Source organism: Mytilus galloprovincialis, chromosome 9 (assembly GCF_965363235.1).
Source record: "Mytilus galloprovincialis chromosome 9, xbMytGall1.hap1.1, whole genome shotgun sequence".
Lineage (NCBI taxonomy): Eukaryota > Metazoa > Mollusca > Bivalvia > Mytilida > Mytilidae > Mytilus > Mytilus galloprovincialis.
The window spans coordinates 47,054,911-47,069,095 of NC_134846.1; the positions used below are offsets into that span (position 1 = coordinate 47,054,911).

The 14,185-nt window shown below is 31.5% G+C and overlaps 1 long non-coding RNA gene across 2 annotated transcripts; it reads left to right on the forward strand.

Annotated features, from left to right (window-relative positions):
- Positions 1-559: 559 nt before the first annotated feature.
- LOC143045147 (uncharacterized) lies at positions 560-6,898 on the forward strand. Of its 2 annotated transcripts, none has more exons than XR_012968885.1 (3): positions 560-732; positions 2,443-2,578; positions 3,493-6,898. It is a non-coding gene; the product is annotated as an uncharacterized LOC143045147 (long non-coding RNA). The 2 variants fall into 2 exon arrangements; XR_012968886.1 differs by lacking the exon at positions 560-732 and adding an exon at positions 759-1,936.
- The last annotated feature ends 7,287 nt before the right edge of the window (positions 6,899-14,185 follow it).

The following is a 14,185-nucleotide window of genomic DNA, read 5'->3' on the forward strand; positions in this document are numbered from 1 at the left end:
ATTTCATTATACATGTATATATAACATTAGGCGTCGGTCCGACGTTCGTAAACTCTTCACTTATTAAACATCTACCTGAAAACCAGTATCCATGATTAAAGGGAAACTCCGTTAGGCAGCAACCATTTGATTTTCTGGGGGGGGGGGGGGTATGGTTTTTTTCTCTGTGTAAACTTTTTTTTTCGCGACAAGTCGAAAACAATTTTTTTCTTTCAATTTTAGCATTACATATAGTGGCAGCTGAGGGTGAAACAAACAATTTTTTTTTCTCAGAATCAAAAACAAATTATTTTTTTCTCCAAAAACTGGAAACAAACTTTTTTTTTCCAAAAAAAAACATAGCCCCCCCCCCCCAAGAAAATCAAATGGTTGCTGCCGTAGTTTTCCATTGCTGAAGCATATATTAAAAAGATCTTTATATGTCATTTTTCATATCAAATTTATTATCAGACCTTTTTATGCTCGATTTGAGATCTTAAGTTTATTGTTCAACAAGGCTGTGGTCAAACAAATTTTATGAGTAGTTTTAATACCGAGGGTGTGTCTTGTTTTGTTAGTTCTCATTGGTTTGAAGTTTTAAGACCCTTCATTTTTGGCCATTGGAAAACTTCCCGCCAAAGTGTTTCAAATAGCACTTTGTCTTCAAACGAACAAGATGGACACAATTTACAGAAGCAAAAGATTTACGATGTAAACTTTGAAACTGTTCGTCGGAAGCCACAAAAACCCAAGGTAAATATTCACCCCTTAATATGCTTCCAGATTATTTTCGTTATATGGATCATTCAGAACACCGCTTTTAAAATCTTTTCTCAAAAATTTTGGATACGAAAACAGAAGACCATCTGAAGAAATTTGAGAAGCTGGCTCGTGTTCATTTATCGTTCTAAATATGCATGAAATATTTGCCACTGGACGTTAAGCAACCAACAATAAACTAGACTGGGTTGATGCAGTCATGGTTTGTCAACTTTGCAATAGCAAATATATTGATGTTTGTAAAAGTCACACCAACTGAAAAGGAATATTCATTAATATAGATAGCATATGTTGTGCTCAACTATCGATAGCAAAGTTTTGAAAATTCTCATTATTTTTTTTCATATTTTACTGATAGTATATATGATATTGTACTGTTATACCACTGTCCCAGGTTAGGGGGAGGGTTGGGATCCCGCTAACATGTTTAACCCCGCCACATTATTTATGTATGTGCCTGTCAGGAATCAGGGGCCTGTAATTCAGTGGTTGTCGTTTGTTTATGCGTTACATATTTGTTCTTCGTTCATTTTTTTTTACATAAATAAGGTCGTTAGTTTCCTCGTTTGAATTGTTTTACATTGTCTTATCGGGGCATTTTATAGCTGACTATGCGGTATGGGCTTTGCTCATTGTTGAAGGCCGTACGGTGACCTATAGTTGTTAATGCCTGTGTTATTTTGGTCTTTTGTGGATAGTTGTCTCATTGGCAATCATACCACATCTTCTTTTTTTTATATATAAGCTATATTTCAAAAGGTAGAAGAACTTGATTTTTCATATCTGTTCTTGGTCCACTTTTTAGTTTATCAGTTTTCGTGGTTAAACTTAAAAATTTGAATGCAGGTTCTTTGAGCCTCATGCTTCAGATTTTACTGTTCTTTAACAAGTTAAAAAGAATTCCCTTGAGGGCATTCCTTTGTTACAAATGTATCTGAGCAAAATTCAGTGACATATTTTTTTTGCAATACTTTTGTCAGGTGAAAATATTTGGCTATACGGCTGGTTACTCAAGTGTGAAGTGAATAGATTTGAGTGTATAAATTATCATGTGAGTCAACAGGTTTGAATTGGGCTTCGTTTTAGTTTAAATTGATCTTTACTTGGACAAACCCCTGTGTTTTTCCTTAAAATTTTTGGGGACATCAAATGAGTTCAAAGTTATAGAAGATTTAAGGTATCATTTATTTATCATAAATTTCTTTAATGTGATCTGTTTTGTTTGATTTACTACTAGAGATGTAAAACATCTTCTTAATGTCTGCATGTCTATATGTACAAGCTTTACTTGAGTTACAGCATAGAGCTTTTACTTTAACCATTTAAGATTCATGATTGATTGTTGATTGCATAATGTCCAGTGGCAAATATAACAAGAAGAATAGAGCTGATAAGAGCTCACATTCATGTACATCTGTCTAGGGAACAATTAACAGTTAAACCACTCAAATTTGGGTAAAGTTTTTGAACTGGTTGGCAAAACTTACTGAAAACGTCTATGTTGAAAACCTTGTATTGTAGGGTCAATAGACTCAAAAATATTGAGTCTATGGGAGCAACAATGCTAAATCAAAAAATTTCCCAACAAAACTTTAGTGAAGGTATGGGTACAGTAAACACACATACTTTTTTGTTTGCAACATATTTTCTGGAATAATTTTAATATTAAATGTTTCTTTTCAGTACTTTGACACTACAAACTTAGTCATCTAAAATCTAAATTGGTATTCAGATGCATCTAGGAAAGCAAGACAGTATATCAACTTCATTTCACAAACATGTTGATTTTCCCTTGATACAGTAGACCAAGTGAATACAGGTATAGTCAAATAGTTTATTACAAAACTTAATCATATTTTTTTTTACCATCCGTAGTAGGTTTATCTGATAATATATTGTACGATATGTACATTAACATTTTAGATTGTGAGTTTCTGTGGTGATCTAAACTAAATATACCTAAAAAAAAAATCATAAATTTTTGAGACCGAAAGCTTCTGGATTAGTTTTTTTATGATGAATTTCTCCAAAAATTCTTTTTGTAAACTTTTCTCAGATTTGACTACTATTATGATTTGGACATTAAAGTATAAAGTGGTATTCATCTTTGATAGACCTTGTGCTACAGTTTAATAGGTAAACAAAGAATATGCACACAGGAATATCCATCCAGAACACAAAATCAGTACATAGACAGCATAAATAAACAAACAAAAGAAAGGAACCGTGCTTTTATTGCTGTTCTTCATCTCATATATAATCAATTTGCACAAAATTTATCATTTTCACTCAAAAGTTTGAATAAGTTTTAAAAAAAAATTAAATGTATGAAAATATACTTTTTGTTGCTTTTGATATACAAGTCATTTATACAGACATACATTTTATCAATGAAATTTATCATTATAAGTTATAATAAGGTAATATAAGTTAACACTCTTTTTTAGCTCACCTGGCCTGAAGGGCCAAGTGAGCTTTTCTCATCACTTGGCATCCATCTTTGTCGTCTGTAGTCTGTCGTTGTAGTCTGTCGTCCTTAACTCTTACAAAAAATCTTCTCTGAAAAAACTGGGCCAAATTAAACCAAACTTGACCACAATCATCATTGACTATCTAGTTTTAAAAATGTGTCCGGTGACCCGGCCAACCAACCAAGATTTATAAAGAATGATAAATAATATAGAGTTTTAAGTTCCATTCTTTCATATTTATTAAAAAGAAATGATGTTTTAGAGGAGCCAACAACTGAGCAGAGAGCAGAAGAGAGATTGATGACCTTGAAGAGTAAGCAATGTGAACAGAAAGACAGCTGTTAAGTATATCTGGGGTTACCAAATATTATGGTAAGAACCTCATCTATAATCAAACTTGGTGAGTATTCCTTTTGTTGGTTAGATATTATGCATCATTATGAAAAAAGGGGGATGTAGGGTATAAATCAACAAGGCAGCTATTCAATGAAAATAAATAACCAAAGACATCTACAGGTCTTCAACTATAGACTGATGTTTATACAATACATGAACTTGTAAATCATCCAAAGTCTAAAAGATTTGTGAATAAAATGAACAGACTAACAAATAACTTGCATACACACCAATATCTGACCTAAGCACATGAGCATGTTGCAGGGTGAAACTTTTTTTAAAGCCCACCCTTTTTGTGCAATGCCTAACCAAACTACAAAATTTCATACAGAAAACTTTTCAAATTGAAGGGTTTCAAATTTTGAATAAGCTCATTTGTTCTTTTAAAAAAAAATATGCCAGATGCAATTAACAAACAACAAAATATTTGGAAATCTTGACTCCCCAGCAAGAAAAAAAATGTCACTCTTATTATTGAGAAAAATGGCCACTACCTCAATGGTCTTTAAAATTAATTCAGTTGCTCTGGTCATTTTTCAAAATTTAACAAGTGAATGGAGTTGTTTAGATGAAGCTTACCTTTATTCAATGGGAGATAACTGTGACCACATGGATCATAGTTCTGAAAACTTATCCTGAAATCCTGGGCGAAATCCTGAGGTCCCGAATTTAAATAAATTTCAATCCCGACATCCCGAAATTCGAAAAAAGAATTCTCGGATCTTGAAAGGGTCAATCCCAACATCCGAGCTTAAAAACACCCAATCCAGGAGTCCCGATAAAGGTCCTATCTACCCTCATATCTATAATTGATAACTAAGATAAAAGAAATAAAGAAATTGTTTGCATTAAATTGCCTTTTACCATGCTTTCATCAACAAAAGATTTTTTTTTTCATTTTCCAAAATAAATTCCAAGGCTAAGATGTAGGATGCCATTCTTCTAACAAAATACCACAGCATGGAGACCCAAATCAGCACACTAAAATGTCAAATGTGTGTCCTACATCTTGAAATAAATATTATTTTATAAATGTTCAAATATCTTCAAAAACATTGTTTGTTTTTTTTACTCATTTCTACTCTGTTGAGACTATTTCACTAGCACTGCACTTTGACTTTGACTAAGACAAACAAAATGTTTATTGAAGTCGAATGACCTTAGTGATGACTTGGTTGAGGACATGGAAAGCATTTTGTCATTGTTGGTTGTTTCATGGGCTTTGACCTCTTGAGTCATAAAGACCTTATGTATGTTAGTTCCATTGAAATGTTCAATGCATTGTCAATGCTAGACATTTGATTGACTTTGACTGATTTTTTTTTAGTTTCTGAAGAGTATAAATGAGTTTGAACAAAATGCAGCATAACTTTTTCTACATGATAAGATTTGATTTTAATATTTTCACCAAATTTACTGTTGATAGCAAGGCTTATGGTTTGTGCAATACTAGAATATGCTTTTTTTCACAAGGAGCTTGTCACTTTCACTCAAAAAACATTAAAGAATCCATCAAATTTGTAAAGCTAAGCTTAAGGTTTGATATGTTACACACATAGGAGCTTGAAATTGTTAAAAAAAAAATACTGAATTATCTTGTGTATTTTAGTCAGCTCCCATTCACTTTTTAAAAGTTTGAAAACATACATTAAGATAATTTATCACTTAAAGAGGCATTTGCTATATAAAAAAAAGACAAAATAACAGCACTTCATTTTTGATAAACATAAATTAAAGTGGAATAATAAAGTAATGACCTGTAATTAGCAAGTAGATATAGGGAGATGTGGTGTGAGTGCCAATGAGACAACTCTCCATCCATTAATAACAATTTATGAAAGTAAACCATTATAGGTCAATGAACGTCCTTCAACACAGAGCCTTGGCTCACACCGAACAACAAGCTATAAAGGACCCCAAAATTACTAGTGTAAAACCATTCAAACGGGAAAACCAACAAGTAGAAGTCAGTTTAGTTAAATTTGGTAAAAATGAGCTAAAAACTTTGCATATTTATTATTTTTTTCCAAGACTATAATTTAACCTCATTTTGGTCTGTATGCATGTAACATTTAATAGGTACCATTGTACTAGAAGGTTGTTCAGCTTGGTCAGATAATAAAAAGAACAGAATGTCAAAATAAAAAAATGGAACAGGGGAGCCACAGCACACAACAGGTTTGGTGACTGGTTTTTCCGACAAAAATATGAATCTTATGCAAAATTGAAAATAATGTCTGAGACAACAACCCAACCAAAGAGCAGAAAACAGATGAAGGCCACTAATGGCTCTTCAACTCAACCAGAAAATTCAGCATCAGGAGGCAGGCTTCAGCAGGCCCTACACAAAAATGTGTACTGGTTCGGTAAAAGTGGATGTCATACTAAACTCAAAAACATATAAATGAACTAAAATTAAAAAACATACAAGACTAACAAAGGCCAGAGGCTTCTAACTAGAGACAGGTGCATAAATACAGTGGGTTAAACAGGGTTGAGAGATCTCAACCCACACCTATACCTCTAGGAGCCAATGTAGAAAAAACAAACACACAGTAATTCACACAGTAAAACTCATTTAAAAAGAAACCTGTGTCCTATGTCAGAAAAGGTTACATAAGAAACAGACTAACTAAGCCAAATGACGATAGTTTTGGTATTTTTACAGCAGTTACAATGCTAACTTTCATGGAAAAATAAAGTAAAAAAATTGATAAAAAAAAAAAAAAAAATTTTACTACAAAGAAAAGAAAATAAAGTTTTAATTGATTTTATTCTTATATGCCCGTATGTAATTTTGTATATTTATTTATGTTTCATTTCAGAATTCACCAACAGATTTATAATTCTATAATTTTGATTTTTGCAGATTGCAGGAGGGGGATGTTACAGTCATAGACCTTGAATAGACTCCGTTGTACTAGACCAGGGAGGGTAGCGCATAGTTTCCGCAGCACTATACAATAGTAACAAGAACACTCTACCATGAGCTTGTTAAAGGGCCCGTTTGATGAAAGTGACACCAACGTTCTCCAAAACACTACAGATTTTTTTTACAGATACAGCCGAGAGGATGTTTCAGTCATGGACCCATTTGATGGAAGTGACACCAACGTTCTCTAACACTAATAATTTACAAATTTGTTTTTGTTTTAGATGCAGCCTCAGTCATAGACCCCAGAGTATGGCTCGGTTGTAACAGATGAAGAAAAGTGGCATATAAATTTCTGTATGTCCATTTCTTTGTATAAAAGTGACAAATTACTAATCTTTCTTATTCATATCCATTTCAGAGTTCTTACAAAGATTTATAGGTATACAATATTTATTATTTTTGTATCTTTTTGTGTGTTTTTGTCAATGAGAGAAAACATACAGAACAAATCAATCAGAAGTATTTTAAAACTGGTGTAATTTGAGACAGAACACCCTGGAACACAAAAAAATATCCTACCTCACAAAATTTAACACATCTTATTTTCACCTTTTTTCATTGAAGCAGCATACACAGTGTAATCAAGAATGTATGGATGTCCTTGAACATCTAGAAATAGAATATCTCTAATAGTAAACAGTCCGGTATAATGATCAACAAGAGCTACACTAAAAATAAAGTAAAAAAAGTTAATTTAAAAAAAATATATATTTAACTTTTGAAATTTACCTCAAAGAAAAGAAAATAAAGTTTAATTGATTTAATTCTTATATATGTGTAATGTTGTATATGTATTTATATTTCATTTCAGAATTCACCAACAGATTTATAATTCTATAATTTTGATTTTTGCAGATTGCAGGAGGGGGATGTTACAGTCATAGACCTTGAATAGACTCCGTTGTACTAGACCAGGGAGGGTAGCGCATAGTTTCCGCAGCACTATACAATAGTAACAAGATCACTCTACCATGAGCTTGTTAAAGGGCCCGTTTGATGAAAGTGACACCAACGTTCTCCAACACACTACAGATTTTTTTTTACAGATGCAGCCAAGAGGATGTTTCAGTCATGGACCCATTTGATGGAAGTGACACCAACGTTCTCCAACACTAATAATTTACAATTTTTTTTTTTGTTGTAGATGCAACCTCAGTCATATACCCAGAGTATGACTATGTTGTAACAGATGAAGAAAAGTGGCATATAGATTTCTGTATGTCCATTTCTTTGATGGAAGTGATAAATTACTAATCGCTCTTATTCATATCCATTTCAGAGTTCTTACAAAGATGTATAGGTCACTATAGGTATACGGTATTTATTATTTCTGTCTTTTTGTGTATTTTTGTCAATGAGATAAAACATACAGAAAAAATCAATCAGAATTATTAACTGGTGTACAAATTTGAGAAGGAACACAAGAAATATCTTTAGTTACCTCACAAAATTTAACACATCAGACATCTTAATTTTCACCTTTTTTCAATGAAGCAGCACACACAGTGTAATCAAGAAGGTATCCATGTCCTGGAACATCTGGGAATAGCATATCTCTAATGGTATTTCCATAATTTAATCCTCAAAATTCAAACAGTGAGGTATAATGCTTAACAAGATCATACATAAAAAAAAGGAGGGATACCAAAGGGCCAATCTAAAACCATGTGGTGAAAAAAGACAACACATAAACAAAAGAAGTGATGGAAAATTGTCTACACTGATAACAAAATATTGTACAGCCACAACCCAACCAAAAACCTGAGAGACCAGGGATGATCTCCAGCATCGAGCACCAACCAAAACAAAGAACAGGCATGAACTAGGGCAAAGAGCACCAATCCAATCAAAGACCTTTTGAGGTTTTCAGGCATCATGCACCAACCAAATAAAAGAGCCAGGGATGATCTCAGGCACCAAGCACCAACCTTTCCAAAGACCAGGGATGATTTCAGGCACAACACACCAACCTTACCAAAGACCAGGAATGATTTCAGACACCAAGCACCAACAAAAAAAAAGGGTGATCTCAGGCACCACAGAATGGTAGCAAGTATTTGATATGTTAACTTATTTACTAATTGTTCAAGTTAAATGATTTTTTTTTTCATTCTTTGCTCCATTATTTTCTATCAAAAATTGTCAAAATGCAACGAATTTTTTATGTGTTTTTTCATCTCTTTCTTCAAAATGTTTTACTTAATATAATAGGTAAATAATTTCTTGAATAGCAAAAAAAATTGGAAATGCAAACTTACTTTAATCAACAAATGAAAAAAGAAATGTTCAAACCTTTTTCATGCATAACCAAATTATTAAATGTGTTAAATAAAAGATTATAAATAACAAATTTCTATATTTTTTGGAGTAAATTAAGATATATGCTTCTATGAATTTTTACAATTGAACTGTTCCAAAATTTAATAATGTATCTTTTTTTTACAGAAAATATAAGGTAAAATAACAAATAATGACTCAGGTTTACATGAAAACACTGATATCTTGAATGACAGTAGCATAGGTGGAACCAGGGAGCTTTGTCCCCCCACCCCCCCTTTGTGGGAAGATTATATAAGGAATCACTGTAGTATGACTGGAGCGGGCCCCCTCATGAAAAGTTCTGGATTCGCCACTGAGTAGTGAAATACAAATTCACTAAATTAGAAGGGGAGGTAACTCGTATGAAATGAGGGTTTCGATACGATATTGTATTTCAACTAAGTGATGCAATTTTGCTCTAACTTTGTGAAGTAAAATTCAGGTACACTATGCCAAGATCAAAATTCATGTATATTTTACTCTTGGGAAAGTTGAGGGGTACATTATTAAACCTAAGGTATTTTACTATTAATATATACTGCTTATTTAAAATGTGATGCTATCTGAATTAAAATCAGTTTGCCCAGGTGAAAAGCCTCCTCCACTATTTTATGGTAGAAGCATTTAGTAATTGGGAAAATGTGATTGAATTTGATTCTGAATTTCTTAAATTAGTTAATATTTATATATAAAACAATATCATTTATGATTGTCACAAATATTCACCATCAAAATTTTTAACAATGTTTCTGGATTATGATGAGCCATTTTTAATTATAAAAGTTTTCCTCATGTTATTTATTACAGAAGCCAAATGATTATTTGATTAATAATAGCCAAGTACATAACACCTCCTTCTTTATTCTCATAATTAAAAAAATATCGAGGTAAATATGCCAATATAAATCCAAGTGGTACTTATTACATTCTTGTCGGTGAATTCTTGAATAAGTTTCATTTAATATTTAAAACTTACCAAAAAGTATTTTCATTTAATACATATTCACTTTGAAGTATTTTTAGTAAGCATTTCATGAGAACAACGTAGTTAGAATTTTGACCGGAAAAATAAATTAAAAAAATTCGGGCATTCAATAGTGATGTACAAAATGTATAGATACAATTTAGAAAGTACTATAAAAACTGGAAATTAAATAAAAAACTCAGAAAGAAGATTGATTTGATTTGATTACAGCATACACAAAAAATGTCCTCGATTATTAAACCATTGAACAAAATTTTCTTCTGGAATGCAGTAAAATGATTTGCCCATCAATGTCAGTAGTTCAATTTGGCATACTTTAATATGCAACAACAGTCTAAGCTAAAAAAAAAAAAAAAAGGTTGGAAATTAACCCAGAATGGAAAGCCCACTTATTTGATTTGTTTATAATATTTTGTCAAATTAATTTGTGTAGAAATGGTGAAAGTTGAAATAACTTTAGATGAGGTTTATTAAGTTGTAAAACATTTTAGGTCGTTGGGTCCAATGATCAACTGATATCAATAAAACATTTTTAAACATTGTCTTGTTTGCATTGCCAGTGCTTTTGGGTGGTTGAAATTGGGTTTGCATAGCAATTCATGCAATTTTTGGTGGTACACCAGTTTAAAAGGATAAAAACTGAAATTTCAGATTTGTAATTAAATAATTTCCCAAATTTTTTACTGTTTTCAATACATCTTGATTGTCAAATTGGAGAATAACATGGTACATTTGTACTTGAAACTAAATTTAGGTCATAGTCATCTGCATTTAAAGTTTCATAGCTGAACATTATTGTTCATCTTGAAAGTTGTTTTTGAAGATTAAACAAATATCAAATTATCATTTCAGAAATACATTGAGCTTAGAGCGCTGCGTCTCTTACTAACATATAACATAGTTTCTTTTTGGTGTAGCTTTCAGTAGCTAGGGTCTGGTTATTTCTTCTGCTTTTTCATTTGTTCTTTGGATGGTGTTATGGTTTTCAAGTGTTCTGCTTTCAAAGGAATCTTCATATGTAATTCTGAAATGAAAGTATTTGTACGGTCATTTAAATATTAAAAAAACAAAACAATTTGGAGCTTAAAGCTACTTTGAACTTTTTATAATTTTCGAAACATTATGTCAAAAGCAAATGTCTTGAATCAAATTCTAAATTGTATTTGACATATTATGATGTATTGGAAACGAAAAAAAATTAAATGTATATTTGTATCTTAAATTGAATTCAAATATAGTATTGTGAAAAATGTCCCAAAATGTTATTTACTTGTGCGTCAACAAAATTATTTCAGGGTATCTGTTTCTTTAAAGCACTTATTGCTAACAAGGTAATGGTGAAGTAAAAGTAACATTTCAAAATTATAATCTAATTGGATGTATCTCTTTATCTATAAAAATCTTAAATCTTTAACCAAATGGGAAAGCAATTAATTAAATCATTTCACACACCCCCTAAAAAAAATTTTCATTCTGAGTTATTTAAAACTATCATCATTTCCCAGAGAAATTTAATAATCATCCCTTAAGCGTTAAATGGTAGTAAAATCTATTTTGCTTCAGATATCGCATTCTTGGGTTAATTTTTCAACTCTAATCCCCAATAATATGCTTTCATTCAGACATTTTACAAATTCTCCATACAAATCCCAAAAAAATAAACTAAAATTTGTGGTTCTCATGAATAATAAATAATAAAAAAACTGTCAATAATAGTGAATCCACAGTATTCACTTTTTGCTTGAAAAAATCAAGTTTTATCATTAAGCCTCAAATGTTGTATATAAGCAACATTTTTTGTTTGTTTTGTTTGTTGTCTATACACAATTGAAATCCATTACTTTTAAGCAAGGGAGATAACTTGATTCAAATTTTAATTTTATGATGAAAATAATTTCTGGGAACAGGCTATTTGTTTATGTCTTTGTCCATTCAACATCATTTTTTTCTAAAATCAGTGTAATTTTTATTTGATTTAAAAATATTTAGTAACTATTTGGATTATAATTATCAGTACATAATTGACAACTATTTTTAATTTAAACCTTTTCGTCACATTTAACAATTGCTCATCATGATTTGTAGATAAGATTTTGACATTTCTTTTTCGAAATTCCCCTTAAATTTCTTCTAAAAATTGCACACAATCAGTTATATTAACCAAGCAGGTTCCAATTGGATCATGTACCATACTTTGAGGACAGTGGCAGATTTAGAGGGTGGGAGTTTTGGTGTTGGATCCCCCTTTTTGTCAAGCCTTTGGCTTTAGTTGAAAAAGTGAGACATAGCGGTCCTACATTCCGTCCTTGGCATCGTCCTTGGCAGTGTCAACAAATATTCACTCTGTGGTTAAAGTTTGAAATTTTAATAACTTTCCTAAACTCTCCTGGATTTATACCAAGATTGGACAAAAGCTTGTTTATGATCATAAGATAGTATCCAGAAGTAAATTTTGTAAAAATAAAATTCTATTTTTTCTGTTTAACATTTATATATGGACTTAATTTTTCTTCAAGTTAACATAACATACAGTCTGCTGTTAAAGTTTTTAAAACATTTATTAGATTCATAAACTATTTTGGATTTTTACCAAACTTGAACAGAACTTGGACAAATGCTTTATTCAATTAAAAGATAAAAAAAGACTTTAGGGATTGCTACAGTGATTTAATAAGATAGACATATTTTGGTTCCTATGGCACATCATCAGGATTATGCAACTACAGGAAAGTACAGAAATTTGTAATGATAATTTGCATTTCACAATGACACCATCAGGATAAATTATAAATAGGGAGTAAAGGTAGATGTGAATTATCTTTAACTGGATCAAGAATGTAAAAATAAAATATGTTTTTGTAAATTTGGACGACATTTGACTTGCAATTATGTACCGTTTACTATGCTGGATGTAGTACAGACTTGCTTACGGTACCATTTCAACACTGGAAATAGTACGTATGTCTGAGCGAAGCCAATTGGAAGCACGTACCTCTTAGTGAAGCTAACTGGGAGCACATACCCTCTGTCTTGTTGCGAAGCCGATTGGAAGCAGTACATATATACCTCTGTCTGCTAAAGCTAATTAGAAGCAGTACCCCTGGCAGAGTGGTCCCAATTAGAGGCAGTAACTCTGAGCGAAGCCAATTGGAAGCATGTACCTCTGCAAAATTTGATTAAACACTTTTCAACAAATTTTATTTAACATTCTTTTTAAAGTTTACCTTCATACCTTCTTTTATTTTTTATTTATTATTTTCCCTCCTGTTGACATTGTGAAGTGCAAATTATCACTTCTTCATGTTGTACTCTGAGTTTTTATTCTGATGAAGGTGCCATAGAAAATAAAACATGCCAATATAGTTAAATTACTCCAACAATCCCTCAAGTGTTGTTATAAGTATTATCATAAGTGAATCTTTTATAGACCATTCAAATAAAAAAATAAAAAATACTATGCATTTTGCTGATTATTTATTTTACTTGGAATTTCACTTAATGTAACTTAAAATGTAAAATACCATTTATATTTTTATTGTCGAGCCTTCGACTTAAGTTGAAAAAAATGAGACATAGTCATCCTTCATTCTGTCGGCGTCGGCGGTGTTAGCGATCACAAATATTCACTCTTTGGTTAAAGTTTTGAAATCTTAATATCTTTCTAAAACTATTCTGGATTTCAACCAAACTTGGACAGAAGCTTGTTAATGATCATAAGATTGTATCCAGAAGTAAATTTTGAAAATAAAACAAACTAATTTTTCCATATTTTACTTATAAATGCCAGGATACAATACATTCACTCTGTGGCTAAAGTTTTTAAATTTTTAATAAGTTAATGCTATCCTGGATAATGTACCAATCTTGGACAGAAGCTTGTTTATGATCAAAAGCTAGTATCTAGAAGGAAATTTTGTTAAAATTTTGTATTTATTTATCCCTATTTTACTTATAAATGGACTTCCAGTTTTCCTTCCAGTAATATAAAATACAGTCTGCAGTAAAAGTTTTTAAAACATTTATGAGATTCATAAACGTTCCTGGATTTTTACCAAACTTGGACAGAAGCTTTTTACATTCAAAAGATACTACCAAGAGGAATATTTTTATTGATTTTCCCCCTCATTTTTGTTGAGCCTGCAATTGACAGCAAAAGTAGGCAAGACACTGGGTTCTGTGGCACCCTTACAATTTTTTTTTATGATCAATGCAATTGAATGAGAACATAAACTAGTTTGAACCTATAGCCTTCTATCCTGGGTTGGGAACCCCCTCTCTTTAGAAATGGCTGGATCCACCCCTGTAGGGGGTGGGGGTGTG